The sequence below is a fragment of the Pleurodeles waltl genome, chromosome 5 (assembly GCF_031143425.1).
Source record: "Pleurodeles waltl isolate 20211129_DDA chromosome 5, aPleWal1.hap1.20221129, whole genome shotgun sequence".
NCBI lineage: Eukaryota > Metazoa > Chordata > Amphibia > Caudata > Salamandridae > Pleurodeles > Pleurodeles waltl.
Window position 1 is genome coordinate 1,105,562,895 of NC_090444.1, and position 24,285 is coordinate 1,105,587,179.

At 52.4% G+C, this 24,285-nt stretch overlaps 1 long non-coding RNA gene across 2 annotated transcripts in view; it reads left to right on the forward strand.

Annotated features, from left to right (window-relative positions):
* Positions 1 to 2,906: 2,906 nt before the first annotated feature.
* LOC138297357 (uncharacterized) overlaps positions 2,907 to 24,285 on the forward strand; it is a 40,534-nt gene continuing 19,155 nt past the window's right edge. Inside the window, exon 1 of one of the 2 annotated variants that reach the window (XR_011204049.1) lies at positions 2,907 to 3,003. This is a non-coding gene — a long non-coding RNA (uncharacterized lncRNA). The remainder of the gene's footprint in view (positions 3,004 to 24,285) is intronic. The other variant, XR_011204048.1, reaches the window with a different exon arrangement.

Genomic DNA, 24,285 nt, shown 5'->3' on the forward strand with positions numbered 1-24,285 from the left:
AATTGGCAGGGTCACCTGACTGGTGACGCCTGTGTTGGGTGGGTGTGGGTTACATCTGTAAGACCAGCCCTCAGCAGAGTGGCTGGCAGAAAGACTAGAATGAGTCCAGCTGGACTCTACATCCCTCCCAAACTTTATTGAGGAACCAAACAAAAGTCCAACCTGTAAAAGAAACAATAACAAAGCACCACAATCAGTCTCTCGGCCTCGAAAAGGCAGACTGCAGACTTGCAGTGGACATGGTGCAGCTGGGAGCACCCGGACACCTCCGCACGAGTACATAATTTAACCAGGTACAGCTGGGCACGAACACTGTGTGGATGAAGTCCAGATACTTCAGTCGCTTGTCCATGACCTCACAGTTCGCTGGATATTGTCGATCCGGTCCTGCCTGGGCTCATGTGGTCAAAGTCTATTTACAGTTTCTGATGCGGGTGCATCTGGAGCAGTGGGGAGTCCACTGTAAACAGTTCTGGACGGCATTCTGACTCTGGAGATTGTCTACCTCCTAAGACTGCAGATGACGTGACGGCCTGGGGCACCTGGGAGTCCAGCGGCAGAGAAGCGGCAGTCTTCCCTCTCGTGCCAGATCTCCATCAAGCAGGAGTCTCCTCGAGGCCCTTTCACGGGCTTCCACGGAACTGTGTGGACTGTGCTTGCCTATCTCAGGCCCAGCAAAGACGTCTCAGAGGAACAGCCTACAGGACCACATCCTAGTCTCGCATGGAGCCACAAGGGTTGTTGACGCAGGGTCCGATTGCTCGAGCCATCCGGATTCAGGTGCTCTGGCCACGGTGCAAAGTCTTCAGGTGACCAGTCTCTCGATATGAGACCTCCGTGCTTCCGGATGCCTGACGTGGAGCTGTCTCAGATGCATTCTTTCAGCGATATTCCGCTCTCACAGGAATTTGTTGGAGGCCCTTGTCCCTGGATTGCGGCGAGACTGCGTGGGCTGTGCGGGCCAACGTCGGCCACGCCAAAGGAGTCTCTCTGAACTCCCAATAGGGCCACGTCCTAGTCTTGTGCAACCCCAAGGGTGGATGGTCCAAATGATCTGGTCTGCTCTCACCGGCAGGCGTCTGGTTCACAGTGCTCATGGCAAGTGTTCAGATGATAAGTTTCTACGTTGCCAGACATGCCTTGTCAGCATCGGTTCTTGTTGCTGACTGTCTCCACTCAGGTGGTGCTGTGCTCCTCCTTCGATGATTGGGCGATGCACCACATCATGATGATGATGTTTTTTTTCATCCTGTTGCAGATCAAACAGGTGGCGGCGGCTTCGTCAGCGGAAGGACCACTTGATGGACATAGGGGCCACGGCGGGTCTTGTGTGGCCTGTGCAGTCGGCGTCAGGGATGCCATCACAGCCAAGCAGCCGGTGACAGGTGACAGGACGGTCGTACTGGGAAGCGTGGGGGACCACCCGCATCGCTGTCTTCAGTGACGTCTGCTCACCCCGGTGACTGTCTTGTACTGATGGGTACCTCCTCATCTGCTCGCACGAGTCCTTAGTTGTGTCACTCTACTTCCTTCCACTTTCACACCTGCGATGGAGTTGATCTGTGGTGTGACCGGTCTGTCACACTCCTCTCATCATTTCTTGTTGGCATCGTGCCACTCTCTCTTCTCCTTGGTGTGGTGTCGTGCCACAGGTCACATGTTGCGGCACATGGACCTTGCGCTGCACCTCTGCTGGTACATCTTCCTCTTTGTCCTCGACGTGGCGTTGTGCCATGGGTCGCATGCTGCTTCACACGGACCTCTCACTGCACCTTCGCTGGTGCATCTTCCTCTTCGTCCTCAATGTGGCGTTGTGCCACAGGTCGCATGCTGCGTCACATGGACCTATCACTGCACCTCCTCTGGTGCATCTTGCTCGGTCGCAGCCTCTCACAGGCTGAGTCCTGCGGGTAGGACATGATCTGCTCTTCAGGCAGACCTCACCCGGTCTGGTCCGTTCCCGGATCCTCTTGGTGGACCTTTCTCTTCTCCTTCTCTTCACTCGATGGCGCCATTCTTGCGCCTTGAGGCTGCGCTGTTACGGCGCTCACTCCTGCCATCTGCTCTGGCAGGGTCGGTCAGTTCAGATGACCTGCTCACAGATGGGCCAACAGTGGCCATGTTCCGTCGCTGCGCGGCCAGCTGACATGGCCTCTTTTCCCGTGCGTTACGTCACGCTCTCGGGTACTCTCTCCATCTTCACGGACTTTACCCATGTCGTCACATTCTCGGGCGCAGCTCTCTGTGCACGCTGCGCACGTGTCAGTCTCTTTTTTTTTCTGGGCGTCCTGTGGCAACGCCTGGCATGTCCCTTTCTTGTCCTGCGGTGATGTCCATCACTGCTGGGGCATGTGGCGTTCTTTCGGCGGTGGCGGCGGACACCTGCCAGGGGCTGCGCAGACCATGCGCGCTCTCTTCGTACCTCACGTGGCACTTGCATCCATTTCTCACCGTTGCAGCTTGGCTGGGACAGCTGCAATCTTCTCCTTCCCTTTTGCAGCGTCGCTCGTGTCGTTTCCTTCTTCCTCGCCGTTTCCGTCTTCTGCGCCGTTTCTGTCTACGGGCGCACTCTTGGTTTGGAGCAGTCACTTTCTGAAGGTGCTGCTGTAAACTTGCCTTCATCCAAGCTTGTTTTCCCTTTAAAACAGAAATAGGGTGCAATACCAACTCTGGCCACTGGATGCCAGTAGTGCACTTTTTTTTCTAGCTTCAAGACAGTCTTTCCTGTTACCGGTGTTCTGCATTTAGCCGCACCCCGTCCGAATCGGGTCGGCTGTGTTATGTGCGCATGCGCACCGGCGATTTTGACAATTTCGCCGTCTGGAACTGCTCCCCTCAATGGGCAGTTCTGTAGCGCATGCGCGCTTTGAATTTTTAACGAGGATGACGCGCATGTGCGTTTTGCATTTTAACGCTCGGCATTGCCAGGGGCACAACGGATTGCGGTCGGAGCAGCAGTACCGCGTTACAGACTCGTCGGAGCGGCGCTACCCCTTCTTTAAGGTCAGTACTCATGCCGATTATATATTCTATATATATAATCTCAGCTTTCCTCTTTCAGTGACTTTCTTTTGTGTCACTGCTCTTCTACTAGTTACCTGTTCCCGAGCTGCGTCACAGCACCTCATTGGGCCGTTATTTGTGAGCACTAAATAAATGTCAGTTACCGCGATTAGCATTATGAAATGCGAGCCTCTGTTTAGGTGGGGCCAGGCGCGCAGGCATGAATGTTACTATGAATAGGGTGACCACCTGTTGGTTATTTCCACGGACTGCCTGTAATTTGGCCTTGCCGCCCGTTGTCCGCAATGAAAGGGTTAAGGGACGGTATTTGTCCATAATTTTAGCCTTTCACCAAAAGGACAACGGAGGCAGGGCCAAATTACAGGCAGATTAGTTTCCCCAACTGGACTGAAAGGCAGGGGGTCTCTTGTGCTCCGAAGGGAGGGGCAGATAGATAAGACACTGCCTTCTTGCCAGGGGGTCTCCTTCCCTGAAGAAATGCAAACGTGGGCACCTGGTAAATCTGCAAACATAAAGGGGCTTGAAAACCTGCATTGACTTTAACCAAAGGAGTCACTTGAAGTTTTCTAATAGCAAAGATATTTTCTTTCAGAGAGATACTGTAATGGTGTTCCAAGGTGAGCTGCGGAGTGGGTGGTTTTATTAGACTGTTATAAATAATGTTAGTACTAGGTTTAAACTATATATTAATCAAATCTGTATTTGAAAAACACTTTTTTTAAAATTTAACTGGAATGTATTTGCACATTTTGTAGCAGCCTATATTATGATGTAATTGTATTTATATAACGTTTACTACCCCCGACGAGGCATCAGTTGCATGTTTAAAACAAGGACTTACACATTCACAGTTCTTTCAGGGACATCCGACCTCATAGTACTAACAGGCATTGGCAAAGCCAATAGGTCTTGTCTACGCAAGAGTTATTGGTTTTGCCAATGTGTTTTGACCAGAGTGGCTGCTGTTTAGCATGGCTATAAGTTAGTGGCATAGTGGCGTGAAGTTCATTTAGAGTACAGTGCAGTGGGGTACTGTGCAGTTGTTTATAGTGCATTTGCGTAGAGTGCAGTGGCATGGGACAAAGTAGAGTGGAGTAGAGTGGTATACAATAGAGTGGCAGAGTGCAGTAGTGTAGAGTGGTGCAGTGGCATAGAGTGCAGAGTAGACTTGTGTGGCAGAGAGTGCAGTGGTAGTGTTGAGTGGTGCAGTGCAGAGTTGATTATAGTGCTGTAGAGTGCAGTTGCGTAGAGTGGATTGATGTAGAGTGGCATAGAGTGCAGTAGCGTAGAATGCAGTAGTACAGAGTAAATTGCTGTACAGTGGCGGAGAGTGCAATGTTGCAGGGTAGAAGGTAGTGGTGTACAGTGTAGTTTAGAGTGCAGTGGCCTTTGTTAGAGTGGCATACAATAGAGTGGCAGAGAGTGCAGTAATGCAGAGTGGTGCAGTGTCATAGAGTGCAGAGTAGACTCGTTGCAGAGTGCAGTGGCGTAGGGTGGTGCAGAGTATAGTGCCTAGAGTGCAGTGGCATAGGGTGCAGTGATGCAGTGTAGTGGCATAGAGTGCAGTAGTAAAGAATAGTGTGGTGTAGACCTCTGACCTGCTTTAGGTCTAGAGCTCACCCCCCACGTCCGCAGCACCACCCTGCTGTCTCGTGCCCCTGGCCCCCGCCCATGCTGCTGCTAGCGTGTTCGAGGCCCTCCTCCACCCGCAGGCATCCTCCTGCGCCTCATCCCTGGTGTCTAGTGGGCTCTGTTTAAGCTTCACTGGACCCGTGTGCCGCTTTTCGCCGCCCTGTAAGTGTTTTTTCCTTTTGTTTCAGCGCCTTGCCTCCTTGAGCTTCTGCCCCCGATGTGCCCCTTCTGATTGCTGTACCCTGATTGTAATTTTTGCCAGAATTGTATTTTGTGACTGTTTTTGAACTTTTCCTTACTGTTTGTGCCTTGCTTTTTTCCCTGTTTTTTTTGCCCCTTGGGTGCTCCCCCTTGCCGATCCACCCTTGCCGCTGCCTCCCTGCAGCCCCGCCCCCCTCGCGCCCCCATTCGCCGCTCCCTCCCGCCCCCCAGCTGCTCCTCCCTCCCGCCTCCCTTCTTAATGGCTGGCGCAGCACGTCGCGAGTGAGCGACCTCTGACCTGCTTTAGGTCTAGAGCTCGCCCCCCACATCCGCAGCACCACCCTGCTGTCTCGTGCCCCTGACCCTCGCCCACGCTGCTGCTAGCGTGTTCGAGGCCCTCCTCCACCCGCAGGCATCCTCCTGCGCCTCATCCCTGGTGTCTAGTGGGCTCTGTTTAAGCTTCACTTGACCCGTGTGCCGCTTTTCGCCGTCCTGTAAGTGTTTTTTCCTTTTTTTCAGCGCCTTGCCTCCTTGTGCTTCTGCCCCCGTTGTGCCCCTTCTGATTGCTGTACCCCGATTGTAATTTGTGCCAGAATTGTATTTTGTGACTGTTTGAACTTTTCCTTACTGTTTGTGCCTTGCTTTTTTCCCTGGTTTTTTCGCCCCTTGGGCGCTCCCCCTTGCCGATCTACCCTTGCCGCTGCCTCCCTGCGGCCCCGCCCCCATTCGCCGCTCCCTCTTGCCTCCCAGCTGCTCCTCCCTCCCCCCTCCCTTCTTAATGGCTGGCGCTGCGCGTCGCGAGTGAGCGACCTCTGACCTGCTTTAGGTCTAGAGCTCGCCCCCCACGTCCGCAGCACCACCCTGCTGTCTCGTGCCCCTGACCCCCACCCACGCTGCTACTAGCGTGTTCGAGGCCCTCCTCCACCCGCAGGCATCCTCCTGCGTCTCATCCCTGGTGTCTAGTGGGCTCTGTTTAAGCTTCACTTGACCCGTGTGCCGCTTTTCGCCGTCCTGTAAGTGTTTTTTTCTTTTTTCAGCGCCTTGCCTCCTTGCGCTTCTGCCCCCATTGTGCCCCTTCTGATTGCTGTACCCCGATTGTAATTTGTGCCAGAATTGTATTTTGTGACTGTTTTTGAACTTATCCTTACTGTTTGTGCCTTGCTTTTTTCCCTGTTTTTTTCGCCCCTTGCCGATCTACCCTTGCCGCTGCCTCCCGCCCCCACGCTGCTCCTCCCTCCCTCCCCCCTCCCTTCCTAATGGCTGGCGCTGCGCGTCCGCGCCTGGATTGCGCCCAGTGCCCCCCCCGGTCCTCACGCCCCCGCATCCCCAGCCTTCGCTACTCGGCCAGCGAACTCCTCGCCCTCAACCCTGGCCCATCCACAGCCTACTTCCAGGCCACCCCGAAGCACACCAAAGGACCCTTCTCCTGCCGCACCGGCAAGTTCACCTGCAACAGAACAACGGAGCCTACAACAACCAACACCAACCACCTGAACTGCATCCTCCTCAACACACGCTCCGCACGAAAGCACGCCATCCAGCTCTGGGACCTGCTCGACACCACCGCCCCAGACGTAGCCTTCCTAACCGAAACCTGGTGGAACGACTCCTCGGCCCCAGACATCGCCATCGCCATCCCTGACGGTTACAAGAGCACCAGAAGAGACCGCACCAACGGAATCGGTAGAGGGATAGCCATCGCCCACAAATCTACCCTCAAGATCCACACCCACATGGAAGACACCCTCAAGACAGCCAAACACCTTCATTTCCAGATCCACACGGACCCCAACACTACTCTCAGAGGAACCCTCATATACCGTCCTCCAGGACCAAGAGCCCCCTTCAGTGACACCATCTCCGACCTCGCAAGCACCCACGCCCTCGCCTCAACAGACTACATCCTCCTGGGAGACCTCAATTTCCACCTGGAGAACAACAATGACGCCAACACCGCATCTCTGACCACCAACCTCTCCAACCTCGGACTCAGACAACTGGTCAACACACCCACCCACATCGCCGGTCACACCCTTGACCCACTCTTCTCTGCAAGCAACCACATCTCTTTCAGCCACACCTCCGAACTCCACTGGACCGACCACCACTGCGTCCATTTCACCTTCAAGAAAAACACCGAACACCACCGCACCCCACTACCGCCTCACCGCCGCTGGGGAAAAGTCACCATAGAAGAACAACTAACCAGCACCCTCGCCAAAAACCCACCACCCGACCCCACCGACCCGGACTCCGCCGCCATCAACCTCCAACAATGGATCCTCAACTGCGCCAACATCCTAGCACCACTCAAGAGACCCACCGTCAACCAAGAAAAAAAAAAACCAGCCTGGTTCAGACGAACTGATCACCTCCAAACGCAACTGCCAGAAACTCAAGAAAAAATGGATCCTCGAGCGCACACCCGACAGCCTTGCAACCCTCAAGGAAGCCAACCGCGAACACCACCAACTGATCCGACTCGCCAAACGCTCCCACTTCACAGAAAGCCTTAACAACAACGCACACGACTGCAAGGAACTTTTCTGCATCGTGAAGGAGCTCTCCAACCCCAACGTCAACGACGTCCCACCATCCCAGAAACTCTGCGACGATCTCTCCACCTTCTTCTATCAGAAAATCGCAGCCCTCCACAACAGCTTCAACACCTCGCCTCCCCTGACCCCCACCCCCAACAACTCCTCCCACGCCGACCGCCTCACCACCTGGACCCACGTAGATGTCGCCAAAACCCTAAAGACTATGAAGTCCATCCACTCAGGATCTCCCTCTGACCCCTGCCCACATCACGTCTTCAACAAAGCCGACGTCACCATCGCCCCCCAACTCCGCAAGATCATCAACCTTTCCTTCAACACCGCTACCTTCCCGGACAGCTGGAAGCACGCAGAAATCCAACCCCTCCTCAAGAAACCTAAGGCTGACCTCAACGATCTCAAAAACTTCCGCCCGATCTCCCTCCTCCCCTTCCCAGCGAAGGTCATCGAGAAGATCGTCAACGCCCAGCTTCACCCACTACCTCGAAGACAACTGCATCCTAGACACCTCCCAATCCGGCTTCAGACGCAACCACAGCACAGAGACTGCACTCCTCGCCGCCACAGATGACATCAGACAACAAATGGACAACGGCGAACTTCAGCCCTCATCCTCCTAGACCTCTCCGCTGCCTTCGACACGGTATGCCACCGCACCCTACTAAATCGTCTCCACGAAGCCGGTATCCAAGACAAAGCCCTCAACTGGATCTCCTTGTTTCTCTCCGGCAGAACACAGAGTCCGACTCTCACCCTTCCGCTCCGAAGCCACCAACCTCATCTGCGGCGTCCCCCAAGGCTCCTCGCTAAGCCCAACGCTGTTCAATGTCTACATGTCCCCCCTCGCACAACTGGCCTGTCAGCACAACCTCAGCATCCTCTCCTACGCCGACGACACCTAGCTCGTCCTCTCCCTGACCAAAGATCCTCACATCGCCAAAGCCAACCTCCACGAGGGACTGAAATCCATCGCCGAGTGGATGAGCAACAGCCGCCTGAAACTAAACTCCGACAAGACGGAAGTCCTCATCCTCGGTCGCTCTCCCTCGGCCTGGAACGAATCTTGGTGGCCCACCGCCCTGGGCCCCCCACCCACCCCAGCCAGCCACGCACAAAACCTCGGCTTCATCCTCGACTCCGCTCTCACCATGTCCAAACAGGTCAACGCAGTCTCCTCCTCCTGTTTCAACACCCTCCGCATGCTCCGCAGAATCTTCAAGTGTATTCCAACAGAAACAAGAAAGACGGTGACCCAAGACCTCGTCAGTAGCAGACTCTACTACGGCAACGCACTCTACACAGGCATCCCAACTAAAGACATCCAACGACTCAAACGCATCCAGAACGCATTCGCCCGCCTGATCCTCGACATACCCCGCCGATGTCACATCTCCCACCACCTGAAGGACCTCCACTGGCTCCCCGTGGACAAGAGGATCACCTTTAAACTCCTCACCCACGCACACAAGGCACTACACGACACTGGACCCACCTACCTGAACACCAGACTCAACTTCTACGTTCCCTCACGCCAACTCCGCTGTGTCAACCTTGCCCTCGCCATCGTCCCCCGAATCCAGCGCAAGACCTCTGGCGGCAGATCCTTCTCCTACCTCGCCGCCAAGACCTGGAACTCACTCCCGACCTCACTACGCCAGACCCAGGACCTCCTCACCTTCAGGAGACTCCTCAAGACATGGCTCTTCGAACGATAGCAGTCTCCCCCCGCCCCCCCCCCACCCCCACCCCTCCAGCGCCTCGAAACCCTAACGGGTACATAGCACACTTTATAAATCGAATGATTGATTGATTGATAGAGTGCAGTTTTGTAGTGTCAGTGGAGTGGCACAGAGAACAGTGGCATAGAGTACAGTGGTGCAGAGTAAAGGGCAGCGGCATACAGTGCAGTTGTTTAGAGCGCACTGGCGTAGAGTACAGTGGCATGGGACAGAGCAGTGTCATAGAATACAGTGGAATAGAGTGTATTGGTGCAGAATGTATTAGTACAGAGTAGAGTGGTGTAGAGTATGGTGGCGACCAGTGCAGTGTTTCTCAAAGATTCCAAAATTAAATGGCCATTTTTCAGAGGATCTATACAATCTTGTATTGTCTGACATCTGCCCCATTACTGTTTCTTTCATGGCAAGAAGAGTGACCTTCATTTGTATTACAGACATTTGAGATAAGTAGGTGAGGTACTGGTTAGTTGAGGTACATCATCATACTTAGTATAACTCACATATAGTATAGCTTCCCTGTTAATATAGTTGATGTACAGTTAGCAGCTGAACTTAATTGTGTATGGGCAGTCAATTTCTTCTTTCAGTTAATTGGTTAGTCCAGTCTACTTGTATTTTGTACGAGCATCTATCTTTTCTGCTCAGTTTATATTTTTTTCTGCAGGACATATTGTTACAGTGGTTCAAAAATGAGAATCAAATACAATATCTGTATGTATTTTGCGTTTTGCTTATTGTCAAATGTCCTTCTCTTAAGGTTCACCCCCAAATGTTGGCCTTCCTACTCTTTCTCAGACTTTTTCTTGTTGTCGGGCCTCTGAGCACTTTACCACTACTAACCAGTGCTGAAGTGCATGCGCTCTTGCCTTAAAATATGGTGATGTATGCTTAACACAGTTGGCATATTTCATTTACTTATGAGTCCCTAATAAATTGTACTTACCTATGCCCTTGATTTGTAAATTAAAGGCTACTAGTGCGCCCACAGTAATGATTGCGCATCCCAAGTAGTAGGTCAACATAACTTGCTTATCATTCCAGAGTCTGTGTGTGCAGTTCTAAACTTCCATTTTGATCTGTCAAGTTAAATCTTTCCAGGTTCAAACCTTTATTTTTAAAACATATGTAACCCCTTTAGTGGGCCTGGGACAGATCAAAGGGCAGGGGCAAGTTGGACGTGTATTTTTAATTTTAACCTATTGTGGTAATACAAAAACTATTGCACTTGTCTTTCACCACCGCAAGGCCTAACTTTCACTTAAGCTAACATCAGGGTTACCTTGAAGCAGCCTGTCTAATTTCGAATTGAAAAAAAAAAAATTTGGACTTTGGTGTCTATGGACTCGCAATTCAAAATCACAACTTATGGTCAAGTCTAACATTAATTTGTGTGGCTGAAAATGTCACATTAATAAATTTGCCGTTTTATTTTCTTAAATATTTACTGCCTACTGGCATGTCTACCTGTTTGGGTGGGTGACGCATCATCTCTTGTGCATTCCCTCCAGACAGGCACACGCCAAGGGAGCTCAGGTGTGACTGGATCATAAATATCCTGATGGCCCACCCTGGGCAGGATGAAATGGTGCAGCTGGCACATCTAAATGGGCTGGCTATTCTTTCCACACATGGATGCATAATCCCCCTTAGCGAGTCTGCAACTAGTCACTGCACTTCCTGTCCTATTTGCACTTTCTTCAAAGGCCTCCTTTTTTAAGTCTCCCCCATTTCAGAGGCACCACTGGGCATAATAATTGGACCTTTTTTTTTCCCTTTCACTTGCTGCTTTTCTGTCCTTTTTTCGTTTTTTCCCTCTTGTGTTTACCCGGCAATGCTGGTGTCCCAGCATCCCCACCCGCCCCATGCAAAGCGCTTCTCCCACCTCCTTATCGCTGGACCACCGCCTCCATACCTCTCTTCCTTACCGACGGCCGCCACGCTAGTGCGCCACAGGGAAGCATGTTTGTGCATGGAGGCCACACAGCACCAGGGACCCTGGTTCTCACCCCTTCTGCTGGTTTAACGCAAGCACTCTACGTGCCCTCAACCCCATAAGATCATCAGCATGCCACCAAGCTGACCACATGTACAAACATGGATCATTTTCTTGCTGCGCCTGCTCCAGCATACTCCCAAGTACCACCTCATGATTCCTCACTGCTTCTTAACACATGCTCCCTCGTCAAGCATGCACTACAAGTCTGAGACCTCGACTCAACAGCTCTGGACGTCACTATCTCGCTATGAGTTGGATCACCCCTGCAGCTACCACGGACATTGCCACGCCCATTACTCACAACTACAAAATCATACACAAGGACAGAGCCAACCTTCCTGGAGGTGTCTGCCATAATCTACTAGAACAACCTCCGCCTTTCATCATCTAGTCACATTCTGTCAACGCATGAGCATCTACATTTCCACATCCTGACCAACCGAAACACCTTCCTACGTGGCACCCTCATCTACAGGCCACCTGCACCTCAACCCCAGTCTTTACAGGACCTTGTCAACCTCATTGCCTCTCCAAGCACTCACTTCCTCCTGTTACATCCCACTCTGTGATCTCGATTTACAGCTTGATACCCTCAATGACCCCCAATACATCAAACATCCTGTACGACCCCACAATTCTCGGCGTCAAACAACTAGTCATCGGCCCTACCCACAAACCCCTTCACATCCTCTACGCCATTCTCTCAGCAGGGGACAACCTCACCTTCATCCACACCTCCAAACACTGTTGGCTTGACAAAGTGCATCTACTTAACCTACTCAAACACTGCATGCCACCACATTCCCTAACCCCCTGGCAAACATTGGGGTATAGTCACGGAAGCACAGATCACCAAACGCTGTCAACCACTCCAATGAATCCGCAGGCAAACTAAAGCGCTGACTCTGAATGTGCAGCCAATGTAGCCCCCCTAAGGAAATTGGCATGGAATCTACATAGCAAAACTCCCAAGTGGTTTACGCAAGACCTACATCAATCCAAGCGCGCCTGCAGACGATTGTAATGCAAATGGAGCCTCCGCAAATCCACCAAACCGCACCGCCTGCAAAAATACTGACACAACGTACCACCAGAACATACGAGCCACCCAAAAAGCTGCATTTCAAGCATGCCTCAACACCAGCACTCGCAATATCAAAGAGCTCTTCATCCTTGTCAAAGAGTTCACGAACCGCAGGGCAGAAACCTCATCCATCCCTCCCTCCCAAGACCTCCGCAACGATCTTCCCCACCTTCTTTCACTGTAAGATCTGGGACATCTACAAAGGCTTCAGCATACAGAGCCCGCCTTCACCGCTCAGCACCATGGACCTTGCTCCCCCACCAGATACGAACTGCTGAACCACAATTACTGTAGAGGACTCCCAAAGAATAATGAACTCCATCCACTTGGGAGCACCCTCAGATCCATGCCCTCATCACATCCTCAAGCTTGTCATTCCCATCATTTCACCAGAGCTTTGCTGAACCATCAACCTATCGTTTAAGACTGCCACATTCCCCTCAGACTGTAAACACGCAGAAATCCGCCCGCTACTCAAGAAACCCAAAGCCGGCCCTAGGGAGCTGAAGAATTACTGACCCATGTCTCTGCTCACTTTCCCAGCCAAGGTAACGGAAAAAGCCATCAACTAGGAACTCGTAGAGTTCCTCGAGAGACACCGTATCCTAGAACTTTCCCATTTCTGATCTGGAAGCAATCACAGCACCGAAACTGTACTTTTGGCCACCACCAACAACATACGCATCATACTGCACAGCGTAGGCACTGCCGCACTCAACCTTCTAGACCTCTCTACTGCATTCTAGACAGTCTCCCACTTCAGCCTCTGTGACAGGCTGCTCGACGCTGGCATCTGAGACAAAGCCCTGAGCTGGATCTGGTCCTTCCTCACCAGAGGGTCAGACTACCACCATTCACATCAGAACTTATACACTTGCTGCAGAGTAGCCCAAGGATCCACACACTGCCTGAAGCTTTTTAACCTCTACATGGCTCGCTCGCTAAGATCATCAAACACGAGGTAAAGATAGTCTCCTACGACAATGACACCCAACTGATCCTCTCCATGTCGGACGACTCTGCTCAAGCCAAGATGCATTTTCCCAATGGGAGGAGAGCAGTCTGCCCTTGGATGGACGTCAGCTGCCTCAAGCTCAACTCAGACAAGAAATGCTTGTGATTGCCTACACCCCATTCTGCCTGGAAGGACTCCTGGTGGCCCCCCCACTCATGTTAATGCCCCCGCCCACATTAACCAATTGCGTAACCTGGCCTTTACCCTTGGCTTCTCTATCAATAACACAACAAATTAACGCTGTGTCCTCCACAAGCTTACACACCCTCTGTAGGAAAATGCCTCCTTTTTGCAGTCCACAACCCCCACCTACCCCAAACACTTTTATCCTGCTATTGATGCTGACTCTACTGAGTACTGAAGTGTGTTGAGATCCTGCTAACCAGGCCCCACCACCACCAGTGTTCTTTCAGTTAAAATGTACCATTATTTCCCCAAATTGGGACACCCCTCGCACACAGATAAGTCCCTGGTACCGACCTCCAGGACCAAGAGCCCCCTTCAGTGACACCATTTCCGACCTCGCAAGCACCCACGCCCTCGCCTCAATGGGCTACATCCTCCTGGGAGATCTCAGCTTCCACCTGGAGAACAACGACGACGCCAACACCGCATCACTGACCACCAACCTCAGACTCAGACAACTGGTCAACACACCCACCACATCGCCGGTCACACCCTAGACCCACTCTTCACTGCAAGCAACCACATCTCATTCAGCCACACCTCCGAACTCCACTGGACCGACCACCACTGCGTCCACTTCACATTCAAGAAAAACACCGAACACCACCGCACCCCACTACCGGCACACCGCCGCTGGTGAAAAGTCACGAAGACCAACTAACCAGCACCCTCGCCAAGAACCCACCGTCCGACGCCACCGACCCGGACTCTGCCGCCATCAACCTCCAACAGTGGATCCTCAACTGTGCCAACACCCTCGCACCACTCAAGAGGCCCACCGTCAACCAAGAAAAGAAAAAAGCAGCCCGGTTCACAGACTAACTGATCATCTCCAAACGCACCTGCCAGAAACTCAAGAAAAAATGGCTTCTCGGGCGCACACCCGACAGCCTCGCAACCCACAAGGAAGCCACCCGCAAGCACCACCAACTTATCCGACTCACCAAACGCTCCCACTTCACAGAACGCCGAAACAACAACGCACACGACAGCAAGGAACTCTTCTGCATCGTGAAGGAGCTCTCCAAACCCAACGACGTCCCACCATCCCAGAAACTCTGCGACGCACTCTCCACCTTTTTCTACCAGAAAATCGCCGCCATCCACGACAGCCTCAACACCACACCTCCGCCAGACCCCACCCCCAACAACTCCTCCCACGCCGACCGCATCACCACCTGGACCCACGTAGATGACACCGAAACCCGAAAGACCATGACCTCCATCCACTCAGGATCCCCCTCAGACCCCTGCCCACACCACGTCTACAACAAAGCCGACTCCACCATCGCCCCCCAACTTCGTAAGATCATCAACCTATCCTTCAACACCGCAACCTTTCCGGACAGCTGGAAGCACGCCGATATCCAAGCCTTCCTCAAGAAACCCAAGGCCGACCTCAAAAACTTCCGCCCGATCTCCCTTCTCCCCTTCCCAGCGAAGGTCATCGAGAAGATCGTCAACGCACAGCTCACCCACTACCTCGAAGGCAACTCCACCCTAGACCCCTCTAAATCCGGATTCAGACGCAATCACAGCATCGAGACTGCACTCCTTGCCGCCACAGACGACATCAGACAGCAAATGGACAACGGCGAAACTTCAGCCCTCATCCTCCTAGACCTATCCGCCGCCTTCGATACGGTCTGCCACCGCACCCTACTAACTCGTCTCCACGAAGCCGGAATTCAAGACAAAGCCCTCAACTGGATCTCCTCTTTTCTCTCCGGCAGAACCCAGAGAGTCCGACTCTCACCCTTCCGCTCCGAAGCCACCAACCTCATCTGCGGCGTCCCCCAAGGCTCCTCGCTAAGCCCAACGCTGTTCAACGTATACATGGCACCCCTCGCACAGCTGGCCCGTCAGCATAACCTCACCATCCTCTCCTACGCCGACGACACCCAGCTCATCCTTTCCCTTACTAAAGATCCACACACCGCCAAAGCCAACCTCCACGAGGGACTGAAATCCATTGCCGAATGGATGAGAAACAGCCGCCTGAAATTAAACTCCGATAAGACGGAAGTCCTCATCCTCGGACGCTCACCCTCGGCCTGGGACGACTCCTGGTGGCCCACCGTACTGGGTCCCCCACCTACTCCTGCCAACCACGCACGCAACCTCGGCTTCATCCTCTACTCCGCTCTCACCAAGTCCAAACAGGTCAACGCAGTCTCCTCCTCCTGCTTCAACACCCTCCGCATGCTCTGCAGAATCTACAAGTGGATCCCGACGGAAACCAGAAAAACAGTGACTCAGGCCCTTGTCAGTAGCAGACTTGACTACGGCAACACACTCTAAACAGGCATCCCAGCAAAAGACATCAAACGACTCCAACGCATCCGCCCGCTTGATCCTCGACATACCCCGCCGATGCCACATCTCCCACCACCTGAAGGACCTCCACTGGCTCCCCGTGGACAAGAGGATCACCTTTAGACTCCTCACCCACGTGCACAAAGCACTACACGACGCCGGACCCGCCTACCTGAACAACAGACTCAACTTCTACGTCCCCCTCCTGCCAACTCCGCTCTGCCAACCTCTCCCTCGCTCCCCGAATTCAACGCAAGACCTCCGGCGGCAGATCCTTCTCCTACCTCGCCGCCAAGACCTGGAACTCACTGCCGACCTCCCTGCGCCAGACCCAGGACCTCCTCACCTTCAGGAAACTCCTCAAGACATGGCTCTTCGACCGATAGCACTCAGGGCATCTTAGAAATGCCCCCTGTATTTTACCCAATCCTTCAATGCAAGACTGACTGGTCTGTGCCAGCCTGCCACAGAGGGACTAGTTTCTGACCTCCTGGCGTGAGAGCCTTTGTGCTCTCTGAGGCCAGAAACCAAGCCTGCACTGGGTGGAGGTGCTTCACACCTCCCCCTGCAGGAACAGTAACACCTAGCAGTGAGCCACAAAGGCTCAGGCTTCGTGTTACACTGCCACAGGGCACTCTGGCTAGTGGAGATGCCCGCCCCCTGGACACAGCCCCAACTTTGGGCGGAAAGTCCGGCGGAGATAATGAGAAAAACAAGTATGTGTCACCCCCTCAGCCAGTTCCACCCCTAAGTTGACCAGAGCTGTAGTGACCCCCTCCCCCTCCTTGGAAAATCCTCCATCTTGTTTTGGAGGATTTACCCAATAAGGATAGGGATGTGCCCCCCTCCCCAAAGAGAGGCACAAGGAGGGTGTAGCCATCCTCAAGGTCAGTAGCCATTGGCTACTGCCCTCCAGCCCTAACACCCTCCTACACTCAGTATTTATGGGCGACCTTGAACCCAGGATTTCAGATTTCCTGAAAACCTAAAGGACTGCTGACCTCAAAACACCAGTGCCAACTCGGGGTACTGCCCTTCAACCCAAAGGACCAAAAAACTCTAGTGGATATGGGCTCTGTCAAACAACAAGGAAGAAACCATCTTTAAAGTGACACCCACCTCACTCCTGAAGCGTGAGTCCCCACCACTCTACACCAACGCCCCCAGCTTGTGTCCAGAGAAACCAACACTGCAGCGTGGACCCCCAGGTGACTCCAACGACGTGGCCACCCTGAGACAATCTCCCTGCATCCCCACGTGAAGCCTGCAAAGAGAATCCAGAGGCTCCCCCTCACCGCAACTTCCTGGTAACAGAGATCCCAACGCCTGGAAGAAGCACTGCCCCTGCAGCCCCCAGTCCCAAGAGGAACCAACTACCGCTCCAGAAGTGACCAGCAGGCGTCCCTCATCCTAGCCCAGTCGGTGGCTGGCCCAAGAAGAACCCCATGCCCTGCCTGCATCACCAGAGTGGCCCCTGGGTCCCTCCATTGATTTCTATTCAAAACCTGACACCTACTTTGCACACTGCACCTGGCTGGCCCTGTGCGCCTGTTTGGGACACCGCCCAACCCAGTGCTATACAAAACTCCCCGGGTCTGCTCCCAGAGGACGCAGGTAGTTACCTGCTAGCAGAGTGGAACCGGAGCACCCCTTTTCTCCATAAGCGCCTATGCTACTTTGACCTCTGCACTTGACCACCCCTGTGTTGCTGGTACTGGGTGTTTGTGGTTGACTTGAACCCCCAACAGTCGTCTGTCTATGCCCTGGAGACTGAACTTGTAAGTGCTTTACTTACCTGCTAAATTAACTTCTACTTACCTCCTACAGGAACTGTTGAATTTTGCAGTGTCCTCTTTTAAAATAGGTTATTTGCATATTTGCCAGAACTGTGTACCTTACTTTTTTCATTCCAAGTTCTATATTTGCTTATGCCAAGTACCTTACAATTTATGTACTTACTTGAATTCAGAATCTTGTGGTTCTAAAGTAAATTAAGAGAAGAATATTTTTCTATATAAAAAACCTATTGGTCTGGGGTTAAGTCATTGAGTGTGTGTTCATATTTACTGCCCGTGTGTGTACAACAAATGTTCCATTTAATACTTGTCTTTTAATTAAACATCACACGCAAGATAGAACATAGTGTGGCAAAATAATAGTCTTTCTTAGAACTGTGGTCTACAACTGTTTGTGTGGGTTCTTTGTCTCTTACCCACTATTATTCCTCAGTCTAGTGTGGTGACATACAGCCTGCTAGTCAATATGAGTCTTTAAAGTCACAACACAATCTGGCTGAGGTCTATGCGTTTTTGTGCCCTCTGTTATAAAGTTTCAGTTTTAGACACCCACAGGCTCTGCACCAGAAAGTTCAAGCTTGTACACACCATGGAAGATCCACAGGCAGCTATCAAAATGTTCTGCGCTTGTGTGACTAACGCCTCAACATTTGGTGCTGGCAAGGAAGATCAGGCTATGTGGGATCGGCATTGGATGTGGATCTTCGCAGACTTGACGGTAAAGTGCCTTTGGCTTGGTATTTTTTATTTTTTCAGTGCCAAGGTTTGTGCTGACTAACAGAAATGGGAGGGAGTCATTGGGAGGAATGGAGATGGCAAAAGCAACAGCAGTGGTCATCTACGTTAAGAAACCTGCGAAGCTCATGACCTGTTGCTATGTTCATTCAGTGTCTAATGGAGAGCTAATCTTCCTTGCTCCAGCGGGTGTTTCCATCTCTCTTCTGCACAAGCGCAGAGTAGGTTGTCCTACCTCCAGAGATAGGTTGTGGTTCTTTTTCTTTTTCATTTCTTTGTGCACAAAAAAAACTAAAAGGTCCTTTTGGGTGGTCAGTCAACAGCTACCTCCACAAAGACAATTTCTAAATGCACACCCTGGCTGAGGTGTTGTCAGTGCTCAAACAGGATACTTTATAGTAGTGCTGGACCTTCACAATGCTTATTCACACACCTGCATCCTGAATTTTTCACACATGTTAACTGTGTTTCAAAGTCAGCAAGTAGCTTTTTAAGTTTACTGTGATCCTCTTTCGTGTCTTCACAAAACTGATGATGGTGGTGTCAGCTCATTGGCGTGGGACTATCGTCATCTTTGAGCACAAACAAAGGTTATCTTTCAGTGTTTCCAGCCTGTTTGCGGGTGCCTGACCGATCTTCCATGTTAGTCACCAGCTGTCAATAGTATTTCAAGCAGCTTGTTTCACTAGCAGCCTAAAAATGTTTTTTTAGAGCACACTGAAATCTTACATTTGTTTTTTGAGATTTTCTCGTGAACGCCATTTGAGCATAATCACTATGGCCCTCATTACAACATTGGCGGTAACACCAAAGGTCAGTGATAAACTTGCGATAACACACCGCCACGCTCAAAATACTCTTACAAAACACAACCACATTGGACAATTCCAAATACACGCACCTTATACACATACACACACCACTCCCACGTCACCCACAAACCCTTACTACCTGATATATTGACGGAGGCCAGAGAGACAGCACAGCAAAGATGACACCATACAGAGGCACAAAACACCATCACACACACACACATCCACGCACAAAACACCACACACCCCTAAACATCACCTCAGACATCACCCACACCACCCCATGTTCACCGCAAAGACACCCCAGGTTTTCTGAGGAGGAGCTCAGGCTCATGGTGGATGAAATCATCCGGGTAGAGCCACAGCTATTCGGATCACAAGTGCAGCACACCACCATAGCTAGGAAGATGGAGCTATGGCGCAGAATCGTGGACAGGGTCAGCGCAGTGGGACAGCACCCAAGAACACGGGATAACATCAGTAAGGTGGAACGGCCCATGGGGGAAGGTGTGTTCCGTGGTCTCAAGACACCACATCGCGGTTCAGAGGACTGGCGGCGGACCCCCACCTCCTCCCCACAACTAACATGGGAGGAGCAGGTCTTGGCTATACTGCATCCTGAGGGCCTCACAGGAGTAGCTGGAGGAATTGGTAAGTCAAAGCTTTCACTACTTCATCCCCCACCCTACTTGCATGCAATCACATACCCTCACCCCCCATCACTCCAACTCCTCACAGATGTCCCACCATCTCAAACCACACATCCCAACACCAGGCCCTTCATGCAACAACAAAGCATGGATACACATCATAAATGCATGTCCACTGCACATACCCACACAGACCCCTAAACATCAAGCGCACAAGCTCCTACACAGGAATGCAACCACTGGGGTACAGGGTCACCCACCCATTGCACACCATGGAACACACAGATAAACTATGCCTTTAAACCCCCTGCAGGACCCCTAACCAACGTCACCGGACAGGATGTTCCAGACATGTCCACTCCACCCACAGAAGAGGCCCACATTGATGATAGCAGCTCTGTCCAACTGGATCTAGATGACCAGCCCGGCCCATCTGGGACCTCAGGACAGTCGGTTCCCCTCACACAGGCAGAAGCCACAACAGAGCCTCCCCCCTCTGGAAACACCAGCACCCACCGGGCCCATACCTCTGTCCCCATGACACGTCAAGCAGCAGTGTGTCCACCACTTCAGGGAACTCAGGCTAACCCACCACCCCAAGAACAGCAGGGACTTGGGGGCATTGGCAGTGGGCACACGGTTCATGGGACAGAGGCCCAGGAACACAGGGGAACTGGGAGGGCTGCTGGGCAACAGGGGAGGACAGGCCTATGGAACCCACTCTCTATGAGGCCCTCCAACGTCATGGGAACCTACCACTATTCCCAGGAGACGATGGCAACAGTACTGTCCAAGTTTCAGGAGATCCAGCGGCTGCAAGAGGAACAGTATTTGGGGTTCAGGGAAGAACTCGGATCCATCAATACCACCCTGGGCACCATTGTAGGGGGTGCTGAAGGAACTCGTGAACACCAGGAGGGACACTGTGGCACAACAAGGGGCCCCTGACACTTTCCTGGACGATGAACTGCCCACCGCCGGCGCTAGTAGACAGGAGGCACCGCCACAGGACCTCGACACCAGCACCCCACCCCCTGCAGATGGAGAACCACCCCGCAAGCGGTCCCTGAGATCTAGGACAAAGACAGAGCACGATGCCAAGACCCCCGTCAAGAAATAAGACCACCCTGATTGTCATCCTTCTGTCCCACTTTGTCACCCTGTTCAACCACCAACTGCCCCAGCTCCACTTCCTGTGTCCCTTTGGACAATGCACCTGTGAAACAAATAGACTGGACTCTGCCATGGACATTCCTCCATCATCACCCCTGACCATTTTACACCCCCCTCCACTATTTAGCACTTAAATAAACACACTTAAATTACAAAACAATCTGGAGTCAGTCTGTGCTTTCACAAATGTGTATTTGCAATAACTGAGGAAAATAGCAATATTCATTGTATTGTCAGCATACCTATGTCACACCGCTCTAGTCCATGAGGAAACATAGCAGAGGTCACACAGTGGGACCCACATCCATGAAATCGAAAGGGAAAGTGACAAATCAGGGTCCATACACTGGGTGAAAGTGACAGACAGATGAGAGGTAGAACAAGTGTATCAGATGTAGCAGGCAGTGATGTCGTCTTACCTGTGTCTCACTGGAAGTATTGATGAATCACCTTGTTTCTGTTGTCGATTTCCTGTTCTGCTTCCTCGTCTTCACTATCCACAGGCTCCACAGCTGCCACAAGACCTCCTTCAGGACCATCCTGCAGAAAAGACAGCTGTCGTCGCAAAGCCAAGTTGTGCAGCATACAGCAGGCCACGATGATCTGGCACACCTTCTTTGGTGCGTAGAATAGGGAAACACTTGTCATGTAGGCACCTAAACCTGGCCTTCAGGAGGCCGAAGGTCTTTCTCTATAACCCTCCTAGTTCGCCCATGTGCCTCATTGTAGCGTTCCTCTGCCCTTGTCCTAGGATTCCTCACTGGGGTCAGTAGCCATGACAGGTTGGGGTAGCCAGAGTCATCTGCAAATGTTGTTACAACTGTTAGACACACACTTACCCTTAGGGGCAACCCCATTCCCAGACACCTAGTCACACTATATAGGGTCCATGTCCTCACCTAATAGCCACACACAGTGCCTCTGGAGTTGCCCCATCACATAAGGGATGCTGCTATTCCTCAGAATGTAAGCGTCATGCACTGATCCAGGAAACTTGGCATTCACATGGGAGATGTACTGGTCGGCCAAACACACCATCTGCACATTCATTGAATGGTAGCTCTTCCGGTTTCCGTACACCTGTTCACTCCTGCGGGGGTGGGCCAAGGCCACATGTGTCCCATCAATGGCACCTATGATGTTGGGGATATGTCCCAGGGCATAGAAGTCACCTTTAACTGTAGGCAAATCCTCCATCTGAGGGAGCATGATGTAGCTGTGCATGTGTTTCAGCAGGGCAGACAACACTCTGGACAACACGTTGGAGAACATAGGCTGGGACATCCCAGAGGCTATGGCCACTGTCGTCTGAAAAGACCCACTTGCCAGGAAATGGAGTACTAACAGCACCTGCACTATAGGGGGGGATACCTGTGGGATGGCGGATAGCTGACATCAGGTCTGGCTCCAACTGGGCACACAGTTCATGGATTGTGGCACGGTCCAGTCTGTAGGTGACAATTACATGTCGCTCTTCCATTGTCAACAGGTCCACCAGCGGTCTGTACACCGGAGGATGCCGCCATCTCCTCACCTGCCCCAGCGGACGTACTCTGTGGAGGAGAACAGCGAGCAGAGGGTCAGCCAACACTGATGTACGAAAACACAACTTTATTGCACATATTTTTCAGTCCGATATGTGCCTGTCTTAGTGTGTACGCAAGGCCTAGGTATGTGTGACGCATTTAAACATAATGCCATGTGGCCCCCTGAAATGGCGGCTGCCTGTCCTGTAAGGTGGGACAATGGGATATGAGGTAACTGCGCTGGCGTTGTACACCGTCGCAGTAGGCGGTCGAAGACCGCGGCGCAATCCTGCATTGGTTAACATTGGGCCCTATGGGTCCCAGGAGCCAATGACTATGTACGCTGGCGGTGACGGTACGCACCGCAGCGGACATGACCGCCATTTTCTATCTGTTCACTCACTTGATACCTGATGTTCAACAGGAGATGACCTACACTGCAAGTGCTGTTGTGACCTCAGTCTGGAAGAGACAATAGCTCATGTGTCTGGGGAAAGGGCCCCTGCCTTCACCACGGAGGAGTTTGAGAAACTAGTGGATGGGGTCCTCCCCCCCCGTACACGGTGCTCTACGTTCCTCCAGACAAACAGGTAAGTACACTGTGAGCATGCTGTATGGGCAATGCCTGTGTGGATGGAACATGGAAGGGGAGAATTAGGTGTGAATGAAACGACGGTGAGTGTATGTGTGTCATGGCAAGGGTAGGAATGCGGGCCAATGACTGTGACGGTGCGGACGGTTATATCTTCTCCTTTTCCCCTGTCCTATTCCTGTAGGTCAGCGCCCACCAGAAGAAGGATATTTGGCGTGTCATCGCCAAGGAAGTCAGGACCCTGGGTGTCCACCACAGACGTAGCACCCACTGCCGGAAAAGATGGGAGGACATTCGCCGCTTGAGCAAGAAGACAGCGGAGGCCCAGCTGTGGATGGCCTCCCAACGGGGGGGGGGGGGGGTGCCCGTCGCACCATGACACCCCTGATGTTCCAGATCCTGGTGGTGGCTTCCCCGGAGTTGGATGGGCGCTTGAGAGCACCACATCAGCCACAAGGGTGTGAGTACGCTCTCATTCAGCTGATTCAGCGCACATTGGAGGTGTCTGGTTGGGGGAGGTGGGCTGTGGGTACCCCTTGGCCAGGACGAGTTTTGTAGGCATGTTCCCTCCGTAAGGCAGGCTATGTGGCACCCCACCAGTGTTAAGAGCCATCTACACCTAGTCAGGCTCCTGTGACTCATGTGTGCAGCAGTCGGGCATAGGCCTTGTACCCCATGTCCCTGTGATTAATTAGGGAACTCAAAGTGCATGGTGTAGTGCAGAGGGCTGCTGTATCTGTAGCGGTATTGCATGCACTGAACCTTTCTTCTGTCTTCCCCACCTTTTTGTGGTCTACCTGTTCTTGTGTGCATTAGCATCATCAGGCAGAGGAGCAGTGGCACCGGAGCAGGAGGGAGCTGCATCCCACATGGCCCTGGAGGGCGAAACAGCGGACGGCGGGCGAGGGGAGTTCCACAGTGGGGACAGGAGCTGAGACCAGTGACACGGACTCCTCAGCACTGATGGCAGCCATTGTCCCGGTGTCCAGCCTCCCCCCTCCAACTTCCTCCACCCAGACCTAATTCCCTGTACCTCAGCCTATCCCAAGCACACCATCAGACCAGCATGCACACACCTCAACACACAAGGGTAGCTCTGGCAAACATAAGCACCACACATTCCACAGGCACTCACATAAGCATCATACCCATGCAGACATACCAACATCCACTGTGTCCCCCTCCTCCTCGTCTCCCTCATCCCTCCCTGTCACGTCTCCACTCACACCTGCATGCACTACATCTTCAGC